The 24,378-nt window shown below is 33.0% G+C and overlaps 1 protein-coding gene across 2 annotated transcripts in view; it reads right to left on the bottom strand.

The window, feature by feature from the left end:
- LOC127713092 (heat shock 70 kDa protein 12B-like) overlaps positions 1–24,378 on the bottom strand; it is a 114,706-nt gene that overhangs the window by 65,963 nt on the left and 24,365 nt on the right. The window lies entirely within an intron of this gene.

The raw sequence follows: 24,378 nt of genomic DNA, 5'->3' as shown, positions 1-24,378 counted from the left end.
ACCCCTCTATCAAGAAATTTGTTTTGCATGCACACGTATAAAAATTGCGGTTTTTATCCAACGCAATTATAGGTTTGAACGTTGTTTTCAATTTAGACTTGTTTATATTTTTTCGTTTGGGCTTGTATTATATTTGCCTTCGGGTTTATATGATCCGTTCATCCTATTTTTACTCTTTCAAAATTCAAGAGTCTATCCTAAATTGAGGTAAATTATATGGCCTTCCAAATACCGTTTCGATTCCTAACATCACTGAAGAGACATTAAAATTGTCGAAATCCGGATATGGTGTACAAATGTTTTGCACCTCATGTTTGCGGTATACCATCTTTTCCGCCAGTTTATTTTATTCTGTTTGGTAATAATTTAATAATAAGATCTGTTTTGTTACATCTTGTGATCCGTTTATTTGGCAATCGCCAATGGCAGTCAGCAGGGTTTAAGAACATCAGTTGTTCGACCTGCTAGTCAAATGCGTTTTGTTAAAATATACTTTTTCACTCATTTGGTCTTTTGGAAAATGTTGTTTGTGCTGTATTTAGACCCCTCTATCAAGAAATTTGTTTTGCATGCACACGTATAAAAATTGCGGTTTTTATCCAACGCAATTATAGGTTTGAACGTTGTTTTCAATTTAGACTTGTCTATATATATATATATATATATATCTACTCTAAATATCAGCACAACAATGTTAAATCTGCAAATTTGCGGAAGCAAATTTTTGCTCTTCCCTCGCCGGGATTCGAACTCATTCTACTGAGATATCGAGACAACACCGCCTGCACTGTGTCCATCGCTCTAGACCACTCGGCCACCTAGACTGAACATAATTCAACTTTCGGTGGCCTAGTCTTACCTTTCTTCGTCAGTAGAATCTAGAGCTGTATATATTAGGCATGAAGATTGAATTGATTGCAGATTAGCTAAATATCTAACATAAAGGGTCGTATGATACAGTCACAGAAATAATTATTTTGATAAGTACGTCTAAACAAGTGACAACTCTATGACAGATCCATCCATTTGATCACCAGTGAAGGTGATACACGGCTGAAAACACATTTTATATTCATATATTCCCGGCGAGGGAAGAACAAAAATTTGCTTCCGCAAATTTGCAGATTTACCATTGAATATAATTGTATTTTCTCGCGTTTTGTTTAAGTATAGAGGGAAAATATTGTATTGACGTGTACGGGTCGTATGAACATATAATACGGTCGCTTTTAGTGAACAATGGGTGTACTTTCTGGTAATAAAGCATAGGGTCACTTTCTAGCTACCGTGCAACGAGTGAACACTCCACTTACTTTTTTGATGTATAAACGTTGATATTTTTTATGATTGCATTTTGATTTGCCAATACACATATGTTTAAGGTGTAATTCAGAGACGGGAGTGTGCACTTGGCATCCACTGACACAGGTTTCTAGAGCTTTTTGATCGATTAAATCGTTTTTTATCTCTAGTTGTTCCTGGCTGGCCCTGAGCGTCTATGAAGGGGTGCATTTAGTCAAAGTTGGTTTTGGTGTATTTAGGATAATATATACATAGGAATTGTATGATGTTGAATTATATATGCATTGCAATAATGATAATAATAATATTTGTGAATATTCATAATATAATCTGGCGTCCATCGAGCATGACGGGCTGTCGGCAAACTAAGATTATGTTTGCGTTGTTATATTTGGCACGAGTATGAAGTTAATACAATGTGTTTTCATGTTATTACCGTCTATATTTGATTTATTTCAAGTAAGTTCCTTTGGGTAAATATCGGCAGTATATTTAGAAAATTCTTGATTATTTAACGAAAACATATCATCAAGATGCTATATTTAATACTTTTGTTGTGCTCCAGATACAAATTCTGCTCCAATGAGTAAGAACTCCTGCAATCGAAACCATTCAGCACAACTCTGCAGCTCGAAGGGTAGCGGAATCGACATTATTTATGTACGTGTTAAGGTAACAATTACGACTCGGTTGACCAATAGACTGTGGCTGTCACTCAACTCAAACACTTAATGTGGACGTCTTATTAGAATTTTAGATACTAAAATAGTCATTCGATTTGTAAATTTACCAATAGTGTCCTTTTTACGTTTTATAAGTAAGAATTTGCAAGGCGGGTGATACATGCATAACACATGACGCTTATCCAGTTGACGTACCCGTACCTGTTTCTATTGGAGTTTACGCGGTTCCCTGTGTTTTTGTTTTAAACCTTTATTTGTATCTTTTTAAAAGATAAATGGGATTTGAACATCCGTAAAATATTGTTGCCTCTTATATGTAAGGAAACACAATCCTAACGTTTTACTTTTAAAAGGATGTTCGCTACGCTGTTTCAAAATAACAAGCTTTTTAAAAGACTGTTATAAATAATATATATTTCATACTTTTAACATTGGCTCCTTTTTTCTTTCAAAAACGATGAAAAAATAACAAGGGTTTTATAAGATTTTCAAAGATGACATTTTAAACTATATGTTATCAAATTATGGAAAGAAAAGTAGGTGTTAGTGGGCAACATTTTTAATGGCACTACATGGATAAAACCAGAGGATTCGAATATCTGGCAAAAATTCAAAAACAAGAGGAGCGAACATCCTTAAGGAGCTTGGGTGAGGAGGGATAGCAAAACATCACCGGCTTAATAAGGGAGATAATACTAGGATCTACTTGTTGAAATGTTAAAAACATCAGAGTATGTAATGGAAATAAACATCTTTGTAAACTCCAAGGAAATTCAAAACGGAAAGTCCCTTATTAAATGGCAAAATCAAAAGTTCAAACACATCAAATGTATACATATTGACTTTATGTTTTTGATATCGATTTATTTGTTAAAATGCTATACAAAGTAAGTCGCTTGAGAAATTGTATTTCGTTGAATCTCATTCATAATTTATCGCAAATAATCAGGGTGGAGTAATAGATACTAACATAAATGATAACAATTCAAATGAATCCACCGATTTGACTTAAATTCTCATATTTGATTTATAACATACTGAAACGTATATTCAAATTATAAAAAAATGTCTAAAATAAACAATTTACAATGCATTGGCTCGATAATATGTATCAGTATTTCGTTCATGGTCTAGACGCCTTCTAATTAACCATCGAGGTGACCTCCGAAGACTGTCGACGGTCATACAACCCGATATAAACATAAATATAGATATAAATAGATACCGAACTCGTGCAATTGGATTTCTCTAGGTCTGTTTGATTTCATATAATAGGTAAAATATATGTTAATCGTCGTTTTAACCTGTATAATAATGAGGTTTTGTGGATCGAATCAGTCAGTCAAATAGTTTACCCTTGTTTCAGGTTCAATATTGACATTATTTTCCCTTTCGTAACTGAACACGCCTTATCCATGCATAACCCGTCCTAGCTAAGGGGTTAAATTTAAGGTCACATGAATACGGATTCAATGAGGTCGAATTGTTCACTTGTAGTGAATAATTCATAGCGATGTTTCTTAGCTTATTCTGACAAAATTTAACCAAAATGGCTGCTAAAAGCGAATTATTGTTTCAATATTTCACTTTCATTAATGATTGAACAAAAAAAAATCTATTTTATTTTTTTTACATCTCGTAGCTACATGTAATGCCCCTTTAAACAACAAGCAACTAAACCACTTAAAAAAATCAAGAGTTAACGACGTCAACTTGATAAGTTTTTCATTAATCTTAGGGATCCAAAATCATTTAGCTCTAGACTTGAGCAACCCCAACCCAATATAACGCATCACACATGGTTAATTAAAACACTATCCGGAACCCTGAGACCTTACCAATTTTAAAATAAGTATTAACAAAAAAACTAAACTCCATGGTCATTTCAGACGATATCAACCAACGGAACGAATGTAAAACAACTGTCATATTCCCGACTTGGTAAAGGCATTTCTCGCAGAAAATGATGGGTTAAACCAGGTTTTATAGCTAGCCAAACCTCCCACTTGTATGACAATTGTTTAATTATAGTTCCGTTATATTGATAAAATTGGGTGAACAACCAAAATAGATATAATTGCTTAATGTGACAATGACAAACACTGTCTAAAGTAAAAAAAATGCCTAACTTTTCGCATGATCGATCATGAAACTTACCCCCAGATGCAAATAATGTCCTCATATAGAAAACAAGAAACACGTTAATAGACATGTTTCCAAATCAAGAATGATATTTCCTCTTTAAGTATTGATCTGCATATTGTTTTCACATAACCATGAAAGTGAATTTTAAATGAGGAATATTTACATGAAATACACACTTCAGAAACAATACAACTATACAGCATTACTTTTCATTTCCAACCACTGTACCTACAGACCTTCTAAAATTCAAACTGACCATTTTCCCGTGCGTTCATCGTGTATCGTGCGTGTTGCGTGCATGTATATATCGTGCGTGTACCAATCGTGCTCTCATCATTCATCATTCCGTGTGTTTTCCGTTCAACGTGCGTTCATCGTTCATTCATTCTTAACCGTGTAACGTGCGCTCATCAATGATTCATTCTTAACCGTGTAACGTGCGCTCATCAATCATTCATTCTTAACCGTGTATCGAGGGTTCATCAATCATTCAGGCTTATAACCGTGTAACGTGCATTCGTCAGTCGTTCATCCCTAACCGTGTAACGTTCATTCATTGTGGTTTTTATATGATAGTCGGTTATAGAGCTCATCAAAGCTCATATTTTATCTGTTAGTATGTATGTATGTTCCGACTTTAAATAAAATTTACATTCTTACTTACTTTCTTGTGCACTCTTAATTAACTTCATCGTACATAACGTTCATTCGGATTCATGACTTTTTGTGTAAAATTTATTTATCGTCTGTAAATATTTCGTGTTTATTCAGTGAGTCTTGGCTGGGACTGACACATTTTAATATAACGATACATGTTCTACGTACAAACAATTACATGATGACATTTCTACGACAGAACAGTTGAATTGGAATTTCTATTCAACTGAGCGAGATGCCGCGGACAAGTTATCAATGGGCTAAAAAAAAAATACTGTTAAACAACTGTTATTTGTTAAAAAAAATTCTGTCAATTAAAAACAGAAGTGCTTTTGCAAGATTTAGATGTGGGGTAGCTCCACTAAAAATAGAAACTGGAAGGTATGAAAGAAAAGAAGTCCACACAAGGACATATTTTAACTGTAGCTCTACTATTGAAGATGAACTTCATGTCCTTTTTAAAATGCCCATTATATGTAGATTTAAGACAAATCATGATACACTAAGCTATACATTTTAATGAACATTTTAACCTATTATCAGATAGCGAAACATTTATATTTTTATTTAATAACGACAATGTTGCTGCTATAGTTGCCAAAACCAACAACAATATTTTATTGAGAAGAAACAGCATTTTATTTCACTTGTTCTTAAAGAAACAAATGTTTGAAAATTTTAAATGTAAATGTGTAAAAATATGTTTATATGTATATATTGCGTCTTAAAAGTCTCTCATAAATCATTTTAAGATTGGTGCATACAATGCAAATGTTTTAATGTTCTATGTTATTTCTGTGAATCTCATTTTATGTTTGTATGTGGTGAGACTATAATAAAATATTGAATCTGAAAATATTGAATCTATAAACTTTACTTAAATCTATAATTGAGTCTGAAAATTAAAACCAACAGTGTTAGAATTAGATTTTTAAACTGACAATTTTTTGTCCCTCAACGGGCGTTTAATATCTTTGATATACTACAGCACCAATCGCAATATACATGTACATATATTTTGGACATCTTATTACATGTATTAACGTTCAACTCGAGTCATTTCTCCAATGTTGAACTATGCTAGATTATTACTCTTCGCTTATTTCTACTTCTATATTTTCAATCATTTAGGTTTTGATAAATACCATTACAAGTATCATATTTGTCTCAGTTTCTGATGGTCACATGTACATGAGGGTATACCACCAAGAAAATACAATATACAAGGTTGTCGGGTAACTGCGGATTGCGGATTAAGAAGTTAGATGTCAAACTTTAATTAACAAACTGAGGCGAATTTAACACGGATATGTATTTTCTATTCAACAATGTTTTTATTCTCTGTTATTTGTTTTCTTTTAAAGTAAGCTAAATACGTTTTGTGGCAAATTAAATAAAAGTAAACATTATATGTATTTGAAGGCATTTTGTAAATAAACAAGTATAAGATCAGGCAAATATGTCACGTATTCCTTAATAATGATTTTAATTTAGGAACTTTTTTTACTTGGAATTGTGTTTATGGGTTTAAAATACAGGGTTTTTTTTTATTTTCTGATAAAATAGTTAAATATATGGTATTATCATCTTTATTATTTTTTTTTTAAATAAACATGTAACACTTTCTCGGATTAACTTTTCATCTTGTTCATGATTGCAAATCCGGGACACCGTTTTTAATGTATGTCTAACAGATTAATTCCGAAAAAATAATTTACAATAGTACTTTGTTAACCTTCATGGGTTATGAAAGAATGACGATTTTTTTTTTACCATGAGGGTATTTTTTGTTCCGTTACTGGGGATATTTTTGTCCTTTACGAATCCATAGGACAAATTTGACTCCAATAGGATATATTTTGTCTCATAGAAAAAACGGTAGTTTTTATCCGATAGATTTTTTTCTCATTTTTATCGGATATAATAGTTATTTTGATAAATACAAATAATTCATTGAAGTTTCGTATGCATCTATCAAGACCCAGCAACTTTTGTCTAGTAATACGTACATCATATGAAATGCAACTTAATCACCAATGAATGAGATGGAGTACATTTTTTGCCTGTTCATGTACATTTATAACTTTGGTTTTTAAATCATTCCAATTCTTTTTCATCCGAGCTTTCATTGTTGGGGAATAATACAGAATACATGATTCATCCATCAAATATACATGTAGTAGTTTACGTTTGACTCTCAAATTGGTTCAACATAATAAAAGGTGAACCGTTAGGTCTTGTCTGTATCCTTACCCAAGGATTGCTTTGGTTTTATAGCTCAAAACGGTATTATTTGTTTTGCTTTACATTGGTTAAATAATGAAATGTATGTTTTGACTCCCGGGGACAAGTTGTCGTTTACAGTAAAAGACGAAAATCTACACACGTACGTCCTTATAAAAAAAGAAGATGTGGTATGATTGCCAATGTTCATAATTATATCATAATTAATGTTCTCCCCCTTATAATGAATCTATAATAGATGCCACTGGACGTTAAACGATCAACTATTAGTTCATCCATCTTATCCTTTTAGTTTTGTGATAATTTGCATATCAAATACATGAAACAACTGCAGATTTACACTATAGTAAGGAGGGCGAAATTATTGCACATATAAAACACCCATTCACATCTTGATCTCCTCACAAAACAACACTTTATAAATTTCATGCATCCATAACGCTTTTCTGGATTTAATTTCACTAGGAACGCTCAATGCTAAATATTTGAAAGCCAAAGAATGTATAAAATAGATAGGAGTGTAGAGCTATATGACCAATAAAGGACCTACAAATTCGCAACATTCTTTGTATATATGTGTCTGTCCAAAGTCAAAAGCAAGTAGTTCAGTGGTTGTCGTAACTTCAATTCTGTTATATATTTTGGCTCTTTTTGGCAAAATTGCTTTGTTATAAAGAAGGCCGTTAGTTTTCTCAATTGAATTGTTTCATATTTGTTCATGTCGGGGCGGGGCCTTTTATAACCGACTTTACGGTTTCCGTATTTTTTCATTATTGAAGGTCGTACGGCCTATAAATATGACTGCTAACATTCCTCTTGATTTGAACTTTCTTGAATAGTTGTCTCACTAGCAATTATACCACATCTTCTTATTTTTACATAAGCGCTAAATCCATCAAAGGCCACTTAGTCTGTTGTAGCTGAAACCTACGTTTTAAAAAAAAAAATTCTTAATTTATATACTGAAAAATTTAAAAATGTTTGGCATATATATCTGTTCGTGACATAAGTATCAAAATATTTCAGCTATGAAGATTTGTAAACCCTTAAATAAACCGTATTCCCTCGGGCAATACCCACGGGAATTAAAATTATTACTTCAGTACAATAAAAACCTTTATCAGAAATTCGGTATAAAAGTGTTTGCAATTATTAAAGTCAAGTAAAAAGAAGTGTATATATAAACTAGTTACAGTTGCATACTAATTGAGAGATCGTCCTCTTTGATTTTCAAAAGATTAGTTACTTCAATAAAAAAATTTAAGGGAAAACGAAACCTTTTCTCACATGTTACACTTTGGGTAATCATTAACCTTGTTCTCTTCGACAAAATACGGCCTTGAATTTCAATTTTGATATAAATATAAAGAAGCCACAATTTGGTTCATGAATGGATATTTTTTCAAAACCCCTAGAGCTAGGTTAAGCCTATCTCTTGATATAGGCTCTTAAATTCAGCACGTTTTAGAGATTTTTTGAAAATACGATGGTGTTTGCCTTGTTCGAATCTAAAACATGACCAAATATAACTAAATAAACTAAAAATATGATAAACAAATGTATTCTTGTTGTCGGTAAGCGTGCGTACTATTCGTCAAATTGTAAGAAAGCTCTATTCAAACCGATCACAGGTGTTCGATTACTCTTAAAGAAGCTTTAATTGCTTATTCCAACAAGTAAAAGTTAAATGCAATATGATTTGAATTGATATGTGGAAAAATACCCATTTCTAGTAGAAAGGACGAGGACTTCGATAAATTTGATTTGTTAAAAATCTTCAAAACTGGTTATGACTGGTATAAAGTCAACCATCAAGAACTTATATAAATGAATGTTTTGCCCAATGATTAAGGTGTGAAATGAAAACACACACGACGATCAATGTATAAATGAGGAACGTAACGAAATTGCTTGTACATACCGCGGGTATATATTTGTTACATACGGTACAACATGTATCGAAGAGCGGATGGATGGAGGTCTTCATTTATCTGCCGTTTTTTTTTTCTTTATTTTTTATATTTTAGCATCCCATTATTCTCTATTCTTTATATTTTGGCCCGTTTTTCTCTATTCATTACATTTTCGTGTGGTATTGGCCCATTATTTTCAATTCTGTAAACCCCATTCATATATATAAGACGTCATAATTTATTTGGACTATAATAGTTCATTTGATCATTTAGAGCGAAATTTGGGTGGGATGGGGTAGGGTGCCTGGGCCCTCCTTATGGAGTTACATTTATGGTTAATTCATACTTTTTAGCTGTTCCAATTTAAACGTTGTCCCCTTTTTCAAAATCTTTGATCTGCATTTGTCATTGTATTATGATGAAAGTCACATGTTGAGCTAGAAGACCAGTTCTTGAGAAGAAACCCCACGAACAGACTATTTTCAATCAGCACATGCCTAAATACGCAATTAACTGGTTTATCTTATATATTTACAAACATATAATAATAGAAAGACAAAGGCCACCATTACATCTACTGTCGTTTCTGCTTCATTGTATATACACAAATATCGAAATAACATTAAAAAAATAACATTGCTTATACATAATTTATGCTAATGTAAAAACATGTTTTACCTTATATGTATATTGGTTTGACCATAGAGGTAAACTTAAATTAAATTAATGCTTAAATAACTACTACTACACATATTACGTATACGTGTCATTTACAGAACAATCACATGACCGATCAATAGTTCAAAAATAGATGGACCGTTATAATTTAAATAAGAATACTAAGTATTGAATATTTTAAAAAAGCATGAAAGTCTTTTATAGGTAAAGAAAGGCAGAAAATAGTGCACTGCATTACTTCGTGTTATTGCAACTTTTTTTATCAGGAAGTGAGGAACCAGGCGCGGATCCAGCCATTTAAAAAAAGGGGATTACAACCCTATGTCCCCATGCAAACGCATTAGGTGTCAAACAAAAAGGGGGTTCCATCCCCCGAAACACCCCTCCTCCTGGGTCCGCCACTGGGAACACTTTAAATAATAAATAATTAATTGATTGGTGATTGTTAAACCGCCACTGACAAATATTTCATGTCTGTTCAGGGTGAAAACAAATTACTAAATTGTATTTTTATATATATCACATAATTTGTAAATGGGCGTTTTTCAAAAAATGTACTCTTTCTCTGTCCAGGGCTTAAATTGTGTGATAAAATCATATATATACTTGTGTGACTGCATCTTACGATCTTTTACGACATGCTTTATGCCTAATATATCATGTACTGTGTTTTAACTCTAGATTCTACCGACGAGGAAAGGTAACACTAGGCCACCGAAAGCTGAATTTTGTTCAGTCTAGGTGGCCTAGTGGTCAAGAGCGCTGGACACAATGCAGGCGGTGTTGTCTCGATATCCCAATAGCATGAGTTCGAATCCCGGCGAGGGAAGAACAAAAATTTGCTTCCGCAAATTTGCAGATTTAACATTGTTGTGCTGATATTTAGAGTAATTATGAATATAATATGTGTTTTCAGCCATGTATCACCTTCACTGGTGATCCAATGGATGGATCTGTCGTAGAGTTGTCATTTGTTTAGACGTACTTAGGGCTGCTTCTTATGATCCTTTACGACAGATAAATTAGCTAATCTGCAATCAATTCCATCTTCATGCCTAATATATCATGTACTGTGTTACAACTCTAGATTCTACTGACGAGGAAAGGTAACACTAGGCCACCGAAAGCTAAATTTTGTTCAGTCTAGGTAGCCGAGTGGTTTAGAGCGCTGGACACGGTGCATGCGGTGTTGTTTCGATATTCCAATAGCATGAGTTCGAATCCCGGCGAGGGAAGAACAAAAATTTGCTTCCGTAAATTTGCAGATTTAACATGGTTGTGCTGGTATTTTAGAGTACATGTAATTATGTATATATATAATGTCTAAAAATAGCAACAATCAACATCCAAACTATTTAGGCGTGGATCAGTTTGTGAAAATAAACTGATACAGTTACTGAATTCAAATTATATAAATGTCTAAGAATATAACTTAAACACGTTAATTAATACATGAAAAAGTTCTATTAGATTTTAAATAGAAATACGCAATATTTCGCTAAACAAATTAGCTTCATCAGGCGTGTGCATCTCTCAAGGTGAAATCGGATGCATGACAAAAAAATATTTTTGTAGCTTGAACTACACAAAATTTGAGTAAAAGTTTAACATATTTATTGATGTTCTATAAAAAATATATGTTTGTAGCTTCAACTACACAAAGTTGAAGTAAAAGTTTAACATATTTATTGATGTTCGATAAATTGTATGGATTTCTATAAATTGTATGAATTTCTATAAAGTGTATGAATTCCTATAAATCAATTTGTATGATTTCAAGATTATTATTTTGTTTTGTTTTTAAATCTTTTTTCGTCTCTCTCATTGAGTCTATCAGGTTCAAGAGTTCGTAACTGGTGTATCCAAAATCTCTCTCTCTCTTTTGTCTTCCCTGTGTATCCCAATATTGGTTTTTCTCAATGATTTGAAATGTGACGTTTTCAAAATCATGTCCTGCTCTTAAAAGATGTCTTGTGATTGGGCAGTTTCTTTCTTTTGTATAGAATGACCGATGGTTATTGAGTCGGATGTTAAATGGTGTTTCTGTTTCACCAACATATTGCAACTCAAATTGCAAGTTCCACACTTTAGAACATAAATACAATTTTGCGTTTTGCAATTTGATGTTATAAATATGTTGTATTTTTCTTTGTGACTGTGCTGACGAATTGGGTTTCGATGTTGGCGACTTTGCAGCACTTACAATTGCCCCTTCCGCATGGTTTATAACCTCCTATTGTCGATACCTCCTGTTTAGATACTTTGGATGTTACTAGAATATCTTTGAGGTTTTTGGGTCTACGGTAAGCCATGACGGGAGGTGATGGAAAAATCTCTTTTAAGGAAGGATCATTTTCAATAAGACGCCAGTGTTTGTGGACAATAGATGAAAGATTTGTCAGGTCAGGATGAAAGCTAACAACAAACGGGATTTTATTTGTCTGGGCCGTCTTTTCTTTGTATTCAAGTAGGTTTGTTCGGTCTTTTTCTTTTGCTTTACCGAAAGCTTCTGAAATATTTTTGTTCTTATAACCTCTTGATTTGAGTTGCTGTCTGAGTTGTCCCAAACGATGGTTTAACTTTGATTCCGATGAACAAATCCGTTTTAACCTGATGGCTTGGCTGTACGGAATGCTCCGGGAACAGTGTTTAGGGTGACAACTCTTCGGAGAGAGAAATTGGTGTTTATCAGTTTTTTTGGTGTGAAGGTCGGTTGTCATGACTCCGTTTTCTAAAGTTATCGAGAAACGCAATTTTCTCATTTGAAACTTCAGATAATTATGTATATATATATATATATATATATTTATCTCGGTCTATAAACTGTACTAATTAAAGACAGCGACAACACTTTTTGTTTGATTTGCGGTAAGGACTCTTTGAAAATATCAGACCAAAGGGACTAAAAACAGCAAAAATGCTGCGTCCACTTTTGAAAGTTTATTTTTCATACAATTTACCAATCTTTTTTTGCGTCTTTTTCAATGTTTTGTTATAGAGCTACATCTGAACATTACAAAAAGTATTCAAATACTAAGATTAGTTTAAATAGATTTGTGCTGGATACTTTTTAAGTGGCGTGTATGAAAAAATGTTCACAACAAACAATTCTTTTATTCAACTTGTAGTTTTTCTTTTACTTCCCACGTATAAAACCTTATTTAGTAAAAAGTAAAATCACAAAAATACTGACCTCCGAGGAAAATTCAAAAAGGTAAGTCCCCAATCAAATGGCAAAATCAAAAAAACAAAAACATCAAACGAATGGATAACAACTGTCATATTCCTGACTTGGTACAGGCATTTTCTTATGTAGAAAATGGTGGATTGAACCTGGTTTTAAAGCTAGCTAAACCTCTCACTTGTATGACAGTCGCATCCAATTCCATTATATTGACAACGATGTGTGAACAAAACAAACAAAAACAATAGGTAAAAATGTCACAAATAGGGGTAAATAGTCTTATTCGGTAGGTCACATTCGTGAAAAGGGAACGGGATTGTAGTTACGACATAAGGAACATATCCGATATCATCTGTGAAACGAATATTCCATAACGGTTAACCAACTCGTGATGGCGTCCGTAAAATTTACAAAGTGATGATTTCAACATCACCATTTGGAACTATTTGTTTAAAAATGAAAATTCACAATTGGGAAGCTGAAATCATCTCTTTTGTCGTAAAGTTTTGTTTTCAACCGACCCTCATAGTCAATTTCTAGTTATAAGTCATAATCAAATGGCAAAATCAAAAGCTCAAACACATCAAACGAATGGATAACAACTGTCATATTCCTGACTTGGTACAGGCATTTTCTTATGTAGAAAATGGTGGATTGAACCTGGTTTTATAGCTAGCTAAAAATCTCACTTGTATGACAGTCGCATCAAATTCCATTATATTGACAACGATGCGTGAACAAAACAAACAGACACAGTAGGTAAAAATGTCAAAAATAGGGGTACAGCAGTCAACATTGTGTTATCATCTTAATCACTATAAAAACAAACAAATGTAACGAAGAAGCACAAAAAGGCATACATCAAATTTAAAATCCTCGTTTTGCTTATATTATACGATTTTATTTATCTATGTAAAATCCACCCATAAAGGATGGAAGGTTTTAAGTACTGGCGTCAAATCGCGCGTTTGAAATTCACACAGGTAGACATAAAATAATTTTGTCGTTCAAAGTATGAGGGGATACATAAATACAGAGTCACGTAAAATGGATATAACAAAAAACAGACTTAACAGTAAAAGTAATATTAATAAATAAAATAAAATAATTTTGTGGTACAGTAAAATAGCGCCCATGTATCATGGATGCTGATGATATAGTTAGTTTGCATTGAATGAATTGGCAAGTTCTATTGCTAGCGTACTTTTTAACTTGTCCACTTTGCAACGTGTATTTTTAAAGAAATGTTGACCTCAAATCATAAAAAAACGTAGATTTTATGAAATGAAATGTATTGTCTAATTCAATAATCATAAACACATGTACAGAATCTGAGAAACCGCGTGTAACAACAATGGCTGTTAACATGTAAATACGTTCACTGCGCAACGGTCCACTACGTATATAGACTGTTAATAACGTCTTTACACTAAATCCATTGGATATTGGATGTGTACTGATTGATATTTTAGTCTTAAATACATGAATGTTTTCATTAGTGGTTATTGGCTTTGAACTAGCTGTCAGTAACTGCGAGTACTCACAGATCAGTTCTTAGTGCCTTTTTGTTTTTTGAGATGTATAAGTACCCGTCCACGTCCACTCTGTGTTTTTGTTAGATGTATTTCTATTTGTATCCATCTAATAAGTTAAGCCTTTTTCAAGTGATTTTTATAGTTTGTTCTTATGTTGTACAGTTACACCACTGTCCAAGGTTAGGGGAGGGTTGAGCGCTCACAAACATGTTTAACCCCGCCACAGTCAGAATCCTGTAGTTAAGTGGTTGTCGTTGGTTTATGTCTGTCACGTTTGTTTTTCGTAAATTGTTTTGTTATAAATTAGGCCGTTAGTTTTCTCCATAAAATTGTTTCATATTTTTAATGTCGGGTTTTTTTATAGCCCACCATACGGTATGGGTTTTTCTCATTGTTGAAGGCCGTACGGTTCCCTATAATGGCTTACATCCACTTAATTTCAACTTTGGTGGATAGTTGTCACATTAGCAATCATACCACATCTCTTTATTTTTATATCCTATGGGGAATTGCATTGTCTATATTTACAGAAGTGCAAATTATAGTAAGGCTCGTCAAATTAGAGTCGGAAGTACCATGACACACTAACAATTGGCAGCCAAGTTTGGTTAATAGATATAAGAAGATGTGGTATGAGTGCCAATGAGACAACTCTCCATCCAAGTCAAAATTTATAAAAGTAAACCATTATAGGTCACAGTACGGTCTTCAACACGTAGCCTTGGCTCACACCGAACAGTAAGCTATAAAGGGCCCCAAAAAATTACTAGTGTAAAACCATTCAAACGGGAAAACCAACGGTCTAATCTATATAAAAAACGAGAAACGAGAAACACGTATGAACCACATCAACAAACGACAACTACTGAACATCAGATTCCTGACTTAGGACAGGTGCAAACAAATGCAGCGGGTTTAAACGTTTTAATGGTACAAAATGCACATTATCCAAAAAAGAATTACATGGGGAAAAGTCTTTTAAGAGGAGAAGTTGCAGATAGGCGACGGCTAACGTACATTTTGATAATTATTCAACCTTCCTGTTTCCAAATGTGCATATAAATGAACAAAGTGTTGTTTTTGGTCATGGTTGAAGACCTGAACTTAATCAACCTTTATGGGATTTCATCTACGTCATTTGCAATTGGCCTCTTGTGGAAAGTTTTTTTTATTGGCAATCATACCAAATCGTTTTTTTTTTCTAAGGAATAATTGATATGGAAAGGCACATTCATTGTATTGTCTCCGTACTTTAGTTAGAAGGGGAGAACAACTGGCAAATTCGTAGCTTAAAAAACTTCAGACAAAAGAGGATTTTCCAGAAAGAGAAGGGATTTTTGATCCCCTTTAATACCCGTTCAGCTGCCCACGGTAAAAGTCTTATAATAATAACTTTTAAAATCTAAAGTAAGAAAAAAGGGACGGTTTCAGACAAATAACTGTTGTTGCGAGCAGAGATAACTGTTCGCTTAATTCACTGCGCGACTCCATCAGCTTGCAGAAAAATACAAACTAATTCAATTTAGTGAACACTTAAAAAAATCTTAAATCCAGAGATCATGCGACTAAACATTTTTAATACTTAAAATGGCAGCACTCTGCATTTATTTGATTTGCTATAAGATATTACAACTAGAGGCTCTAAAGAGCCTGTGTCGCTCCCCTTGGTCTATGTGCATATTCAACAAAGTACACTCTCCAACATTGCAGACAAAAATAGAATTCATGACAAAAATCTCTGTTTTGTTGATCTTGTTTAGCTGATCATTTAGTCTATTTAGTTCCTCTCTATCTTCTTTAGTTTTGGCACAAAACACAAAAGAGGGTAAAAACAATCATCATTTAAGGGTATCGCTCCTATAAAGAGTGATAGTCTACTAACTATATCGGCAGATCTTGCCTTGCTGATAATTTATTGTGATTAAAGTGTCTATTCATCTATTATAATTTTTATCATAAAAACAAAACGCAAAAAATGGTATAAATCGTCATTAAAGGGCAATAACTCCGATAAGGAGTCGTCGGACGATTTCCTGCATGTGTTTCAGTTGTAGATCTTGACTTGCCGATCATTTTTACACTTATGTTTCTATCTATCTATTATAATTTTTAAGATATAAGGCGAAATCGCAAAAACTAAAAATCGTCATCAAAGTGCAATAACTCTAATAAGGAGTTGAAAGACGATTCCGACCATAAGACTTTTTTGTAGACCTTGTCTTGCTAATCATTTTTGCAATTGAAAATGTCTCTCTAACTATTATAGTTTTCAAGATAAATAGGCAAAAATGAAAAATAGTAAAATTTGTCATCTAAGGGCAATAAATCCTATAAGAAGTCGTCTGACAGTTTTGACGTATATAAACAATTGGTAGAGCTCAACATTCAGAACATGTCTGCCCTTGTCATATTTTCTCTATTTATAACGGTTTTCAAAAAAATAGACAAAACTTGCATTTTACCCCTATGTTCTATTTTTAGCCATATCGGCCATCTTGGTTGTCAAGCGGGATCATCGGACACATTTTTTAATAAGATACCCCAATGACGATTGCGGCCAAGTGTGGGTAAATTTGGCCTTGTAGTTTCAGAGGAGAAGACTTTTGTAAAAGTTAACAACGACGACGACGCCGACGACGACGACGATGACGGACGACGGACGCCAAGTGATGAGAAAAGCTAACTTGGCCTTTCGGCCAGGTGAGCTAAAAAGGGCTGTGAAGATGTAACATGTTTCCCAAAATGCGGTTCAAAATAGAATTTAATCGCTTTGACTGAAACCATTCACATGTATATACATATGATCAAATGCAATCATGTTTGTCGCCTCATTTTTCTAAAATTGCATCGATAAGTTCGTGTGATAGAAAGCGCTTGTAAATATGATAATAATTGTTTGACCTATGTCCGGAAGGGATATGAAATATGAACTGTTAAACAGAAAACAGCACATTAAGTATAAATAAAATAATCTTGATGTTCATATAATCCCAGTTTGAAGAAATAATATGAGTGATATTTCAGCTATCTTAAATATAATTTTATTGTACAATAACTTTCATATGTGACGAAATTCACCAAGACCAAAATTCGCTTACTGTGTACAGCTACATACATGAGATACATCAATCAATATAACTGGCTTTAAAGTGAAACGGTAGTAGTTATACCTTCCTAGGATCTATGTTGCTCTTTTGTGTACCCTACTTTGGACATTTTGATTGGACATAAATGCAGCATCTATACTGAACACATTTTCCCAAGCTAAAGGATGGTAATCATGCATATTATCATGTATTTCCGAATATTAATATTATAAAGGAAAGTACTTCCGTGTACTGCGTTTGACTGTGTGCATGTGTTTAGGTTCTTGTTCGGTGTTAGAAAGTAGTGAAAATTCGAAAAAAAGGTTTCAATTTTTCCTTATGACACCAAAAACTCCTACTGTTACCTATATCTCAAATATGTAAAAAAAAGATACTCGTAGTATCAACCATTTAGAGGCATTATTGATATAATGCTTTTAACAGTCTAACTTTATATCTTTACATGGATTTTTCAATGCAATAAATTATCAAGAAGATACAGAGATTTGGTATGAATACTAATGTGATAACTATCCATTAGACACCAAATGACGTATATGTAAGCAACTGTAAGCAACTGTAGGTCACCATATTGCTTCAACAATGAGTAAAATTCATATCGTGTAGTATATTTTAAATGACACCGATATGACAAAATTTAAACAATTCAAACTAGAAACCAACGACCTGAGTTATGTACAAAACAATAAACGGAAACAAATATTAAAGACAGCAACCGACGACTTGGGACCGGCACAAACAGAATGTTGCAAAATAAACATGTTTGCGAGTATAAGAGTACTCGCAGTTACTGAAAGCTTGTTCAAAGCAAAATACAACTAATTAATAAATACCGATTCACAGAGTAAACTATCCATAAGTACAATCCTATGGATCGATTGTAACACCATTTAACACAAATGCATTAGTTTATAATTCTTATATGATTTTCATATTAGGGAATACGTTTATATGATTGGTCGAGAGGGCTTCCGGTAGAGGCTCTTGACGTTATTTATTTCTCGATCGTATACCGAACTACTTTTTGTAACCAATGTAAACAAGATGGCGGCGACGTTAAAAATATTTATTGTGAATTTGCGTGCATCATTAAATTAAATAATAAACACAAAGCATTCATTTGAATGATAATAAGATATTTTTGCAGTTTATTTTTTATCAGATAGCAAATTTCATGGATTACATTTTTTGGCGTTAACTTAAAAAATATATTCATGCGCCGGGCCAACTCAATGACATAAATATACAATTTACATGTGATAGAGCTAAGAGTGTGAAAATTAAATTCCTTATCTCCAATTTTAAAGAATTATAAGGATTAAACGCCTTTTAAAAGGAATTTATTGGTGTATAAACTGGACCAAGTCACTCACAAACATATCATAAAAGTCTACTTTTATTTGTTTGTGAGTGAATTGGTCGAGTTTATACACCAATAAATTCCTTTAAAAAGGCGTTTAATCCTATAGTAATTCAGTTCATAGCATCATGTGTGTACGTTAAAAGCTAACACAATAATGTCGTATCGCTTAACATTTAACCTAAAGGAAAATGGCAACGATTTTGTGCATTTCAATAGTTTTTGAAGAATAATAAGAATGTTCAAAATCAAAACCAAAATCGTCTTTCTGAAGTGAACATGTATCTTTGTACGATCTTTCAGAACATTACTATAATGTAGGCTGGTTCTCTCTTTCTCTCCCTTGCAACATACGGGTATCTGAGACAAACAGATAAGGGACAGGGAACCAGTCTATACTATAGTGTTATTGTTCGGTATTTTATCACAGGAACACGGTTAACAGATTAAAACTTTGTTAATCAATGTTTTTCCAATTTTATTTCGTATGTCCTGTCTGTTTGTATTACATTATTGCCGTTTTTATACGCCCGTTTACGGGACGTATTATGGTATATCATTGACCGTCTGTCTGTCTGTCCGTCCGTCCGTCGTCAACATGTCGGACATTAATTCAAAAACGCTTTAACCAATATGCATGAAACTTTAGTGAATTGTTTATATCTATTGACGTGAGCTCCCTTTCTTATTTTTTTTTATAAATTTCAGATTTACCATTTCCGAGTTTTGGGGTTTTGTTCATTAAAAAAGGGAGGGTTTTCCAGTTTTCGGACAATAACTCAAAAACAATTTCACCAATTTGCATGAAACTTTTGTGAAATGTTTATTTCTATCGACATGAGCTCCCTTTTGATTTTTATAAATTTCAGACTAAACGTTTCCGATTGATGGGGTTTTATTCATTACAAAAAGGGGGATTTTCCAGTTTTCGGACAATCACTCAAAAATGCTTTCAGCATTTTTTTATGAAACTTTGGTTAATTGTTTATATTTATTTTTGTAAGCTCCCTTTTGATTTTTATAAATTTTCGATTTTAAGTTTCCGAGTTATAATTACGCTTTTATTTGTTTATTATAGTCTGACAACAGATTTACTAAGTATTACGCAACAGCACAGTGTATTGCACAACAGTAAGAAATCTTTCATAGTCAAGTTCTTTGACTACATTTATTCAGAAACCTATAATATATCAAATATTTAATTACAATCCAAATTCAGACCTGTATCAAGCTTGAATATTGTGTCCTTTTTTGCCCCAACTGTTCAGGGTTGGACATCTGCGGGCGTATATTGCTAGAAAACAAAGAAACACGGATACCGATAGTAGACTGCACATTGCAAAGGAGGGGGGCAGATGGTTGGACCCCCCCCCCCCCCTTTATCCTAGGTTGGAACCCTCCTTTTAAAAATGGCTGGATGCGCCCCTGGGTACTTTTTAAGTTGTTAAACCCAAGTTTCGAATTTAAAACCCTTAACTGAAGAAAACAATTTTGTGATGATGACGTTGATTTGGTGTTTTATAGCAAATATTACGAATATGTTAATGAGATATGAATATGAACCCTGCATTGTATACATTAGATCGGCACACCGAGCGGGATTTTAACATCCTAGGTCAGACCACGGAAAAAGTTCACAGGAAAAAAATCACAAATTTTGAAGGAAAAATGGTTATAGGAAAATTATTTGCAACATCATGATAATTTGTGTCATATATGCCATGTATGTAGTTTATATCAATTGTTTTGATATTTATGTTTATTGCAATTGAATAAACTTTCCAAGATTATTACAAGGCTTTTGAAAGCGAATTATATAACAATACACACATTCATACATACATGGAACTGCAAAGTAGAAATTGAAAAAAAGCTTACAAAATCTAATCAAATAAAAAAATGGATTAAAAAATTATCAATAAATTAGTAAAAAATGTCAAAAATTATCATCTAAATTTAATAATATAAATGGACTTAGAATTTGAATATGTATAGACTTATCTTTCGAAATTACTGAAAGCTACTACTTTGTTTTCATACAAAAATGTTACCGAAAGACAACGACTCCTGGTAAAAAGTTTTATCCAAATACACAGAAACAAAACAATTAAAATTAAAAAGTATAAAACATTATTGTAGCAAATCAACATCAGTCAAACATAATCAATTACAGATCAAGGTCTATACTATGAGCGATCCAAAAAATAACTTTATGAAAATGCGTCTTTAGTCCTTTTTTTAAATAAGTAAAGTGATTGTTCATTACGAAGACTTGCTAGGAGGATATACCACTGAGTCCCGGACGTCACATCACAATGTACTAAAAAGTGGATAAGAAATCATGCCGTCCTTCACACTCATATAGGTCACTGTGACAGTACTTCAGAGTAGATTACCTAAAGCAACGGTATACACTGAAACCATTCACATGTATATAGATATGATCAAATGCAATCATGTTTGTCGCCTCATTTTTTGTAAAATTGCATCGATAAGTTCGTGTGATAGAAAGCGCTTGTAAACATGATAATAATTGTTTGACCTATGTCCGGAAGGGATATGAAATATGAACTGTTAAACAGAAAACAGCACATTAAGTATAAATAAAATAATCTTGATGTTCATATAAACCCAGTTTGAAGAAATAATATGTCTTTTGAGTGATATTTCAGCTATCTAAATATAATTTTATTGTACAAAAACTTTTATATGTGGCGAAATTCACCAAGACCAAAATTCGCTTACTGTGTACAGCTACATACATGAGATACATCAATCAATATAACTGGCTTGAAAGTGAAACGGTAGTAGTTATACCTTCCAGGGTTCTATGTTGCTCTTTTGTGTACCCTTCTTTGGACATACTGATTGGACATAAATGCAGCATCTATACTGAACACATTTTCCCAAGCTAAAGGATGGTAATCATGCATATTATCATGTATTTCCGAATATTAATAGTATAAAGGAAAGTACTTCCGTGTACTGCGTTTGACTGTGTGCATGTGTTCAGGTTCTTGTTCGGTGTTAGAAAGTAGTGAAAATTCGAAAAAAAAGATTTAATTTTATCTTATGGCACCAAAAACACCTACTGTTACCTATATCTCAAATATGTAAAAAAAGATAGTATCAACCATTTAGAGGCATTATTGATATAATACTTTTAACAGTCTAAGACGACTTCAGAATGTACACTAAAGAGATTTATCCTGCCAAACTGACTTTAAATAAAGCTAATACTAACAATGAACACTCCCCTTTCCTGGATCTTGATATCTTTATCTTTAACGGGAAGCTTAATACCAAAATTTATGATAAAAGAGATGATTTTTATTTCCTCTTGTTAATTATCCATTTTTAGATGGTGACGTTCCCTTGTCGCCATCTTATGGTGTTTATATATCTCAACTTGTTCGATTCGCTCGTGAATGTAACAACGTATTTGATTTCAACGAAAGAAATCTCTGTTTTACTGAAAAATTATTACATCAGGGTTTTCGATATCACAAACTAATCAAAACATTTACTAAATTTTATCATCGGTACAAGGACATCATTCGTAAATATAAATCAACGTGCAGACATCTTATACGTTCAGGTATTTCACATCCAATATTTTATGGTAATATTCTTTATAAAGCACAAAAATGTCGGCATTCACCTCAAAAGCTAACCAAACTTTAAACAGACTTATTCGGAAAGGATATAGTTACGATACTGTTGTCAAGTCATTAAGGATTGCATTTTTTGGTATTAATATTGATTCACTCATAGGGTCTTTGCATCGGAAATAAACACATTTATTCAAAAACCAGTTGTTGGCATGATACGGGTTATGTTCTTCTCATATATTTTATGATGGTATGATACTAAACCCTAACGGGAGGGATTGTACTTGATTTTCATATGATGAAGACATAATAATCTTTCAATCAGTTTAATTGAGGTCTGGAGCTGGCATGTCAGTAACTGCCAGTAGTCCTTTGTTTATGTATGTATCATTGTCATTTTGCTTAGTTTCTTTTGTTACCTATTCTGACATCGGACTCGGACTTCTTTTAAACTGAGTTTTACTGTGCGTATTGCTATGTGTTTCTTTATTCTACATTGGCTTGAGGTATAGGGGGAGGGTTGAGATCTCACAAAACATGTTTAACCCCGCCGCATTTTTGCGCCTGTCCCAAGTCAGGAGCCTCTGACCTTTGTTAGTCTTGTATGTTTTTTAATTTTAGTTCATTTATATGTTTTGGAGTTTAGTGTGACGTCCATTTCCACTGAACTAGCACACAATTGTATTTAGGGGCCAGCTGAGGACCACCTCCGGGTGCGGGATTTTCTGGCTGCATTAAAGACCCATTGGTGGCCTTCGGCTGTTGTCTGCTCTTTGGTCGGGTTGTTGTCTCTTTGACATATTCCCCATTTCCATTCTCAATTTTAACTTTATATCTTTACATGGATTTTTCAATGCAATAAATTATCAAGAAGATACAGAGATTTGGTATGATTACCAATGTGATAATTATCCATTAGACACCAAATGGCGTATATGTAAGCAACTGTAAGCAACTGTAGGTCACCATATGGCTTTAACAATCAGTAAAATTCATATCGTGTAGTATATTTTAAAGGACACCGATATGACAAAATTTAAACAATTCAAACTAGAAACCAACGACCTGAGTTATGTACAAAACAATAAACGGAAACAAATATTAAAGACAGCAACCGACGACATGGACGACATCTTCTAAATTATATAGGTTTTTGACTTGGGACCGGCACAAACAGAATGTTGCAAGGTAAACATGTTTGCGAGTCTAAGAGTACTCGCAGTTACTGAAAGCTTGTTCAAAGCAAAATACAACTAATTAATAAATACCGATTCACAGAGTAAACTATCCATAAGTACAATCCTGGTCGAGAGGGCTTCCGGTAGAGGCTATTGACGTTATTTCATGTATGTTAATGAGATATGAATATGAACCCTGCATTGTATACATTAGATCGGCACACCGAGCGGGATTTCAACATCCTAAGTCGGACCACGGAAAAAGTTCACAGGAAAAAAATCACAAATTTGTAGGGACAAATGGTCATAGGAAAATTATTTGCAACATCATGATAATTTGTGTCATATATGTCATGTATGTAGTTTATATCAATTGTTTTGATATTTATGTTTATTGCAATTGAATAAACTTTCCAAGATCATTACAAGGCATTTTGAAAGCGAATTATATAACAATACACACATTCATACATACACGGAACTGCAAAGTAGAAAAAAAAATCATATAAAATCTAATCAATTAAAAAAAATTAAGACACTAAAAACTTAACCAAATTCGAATAAAAAATGAATTAAAAAATTATCAATAAATTACTGAGTAAAAAATGTCAAAAATTATCATCTAAACTTCATAATATAAATGGAAATAGAATTTGAATATGTATAGACTTATCTTTCGAAATTACTGAAAGCTACTACTTTGTTTTCATACAAAAATGTTACCGAAAGACAACGACTCCTGGTAAACAGTTTTGTCCAAATACACAGAAACACAACAAAT

Source organism: Mytilus californianus, unplaced genomic scaffold (assembly GCF_021869535.1).
Source record: "Mytilus californianus isolate M0D057914Y unplaced genomic scaffold, xbMytCali1.0.p SCAF_8, whole genome shotgun sequence".
Classification (NCBI taxonomy): domain Eukaryota; kingdom Metazoa; phylum Mollusca; class Bivalvia; order Mytilida; family Mytilidae; genus Mytilus; species Mytilus californianus.
The sequence above is the reverse complement of the archived record's forward strand: the minus strand, read 5'-3'. Positions and strand labels throughout refer to the sequence as shown.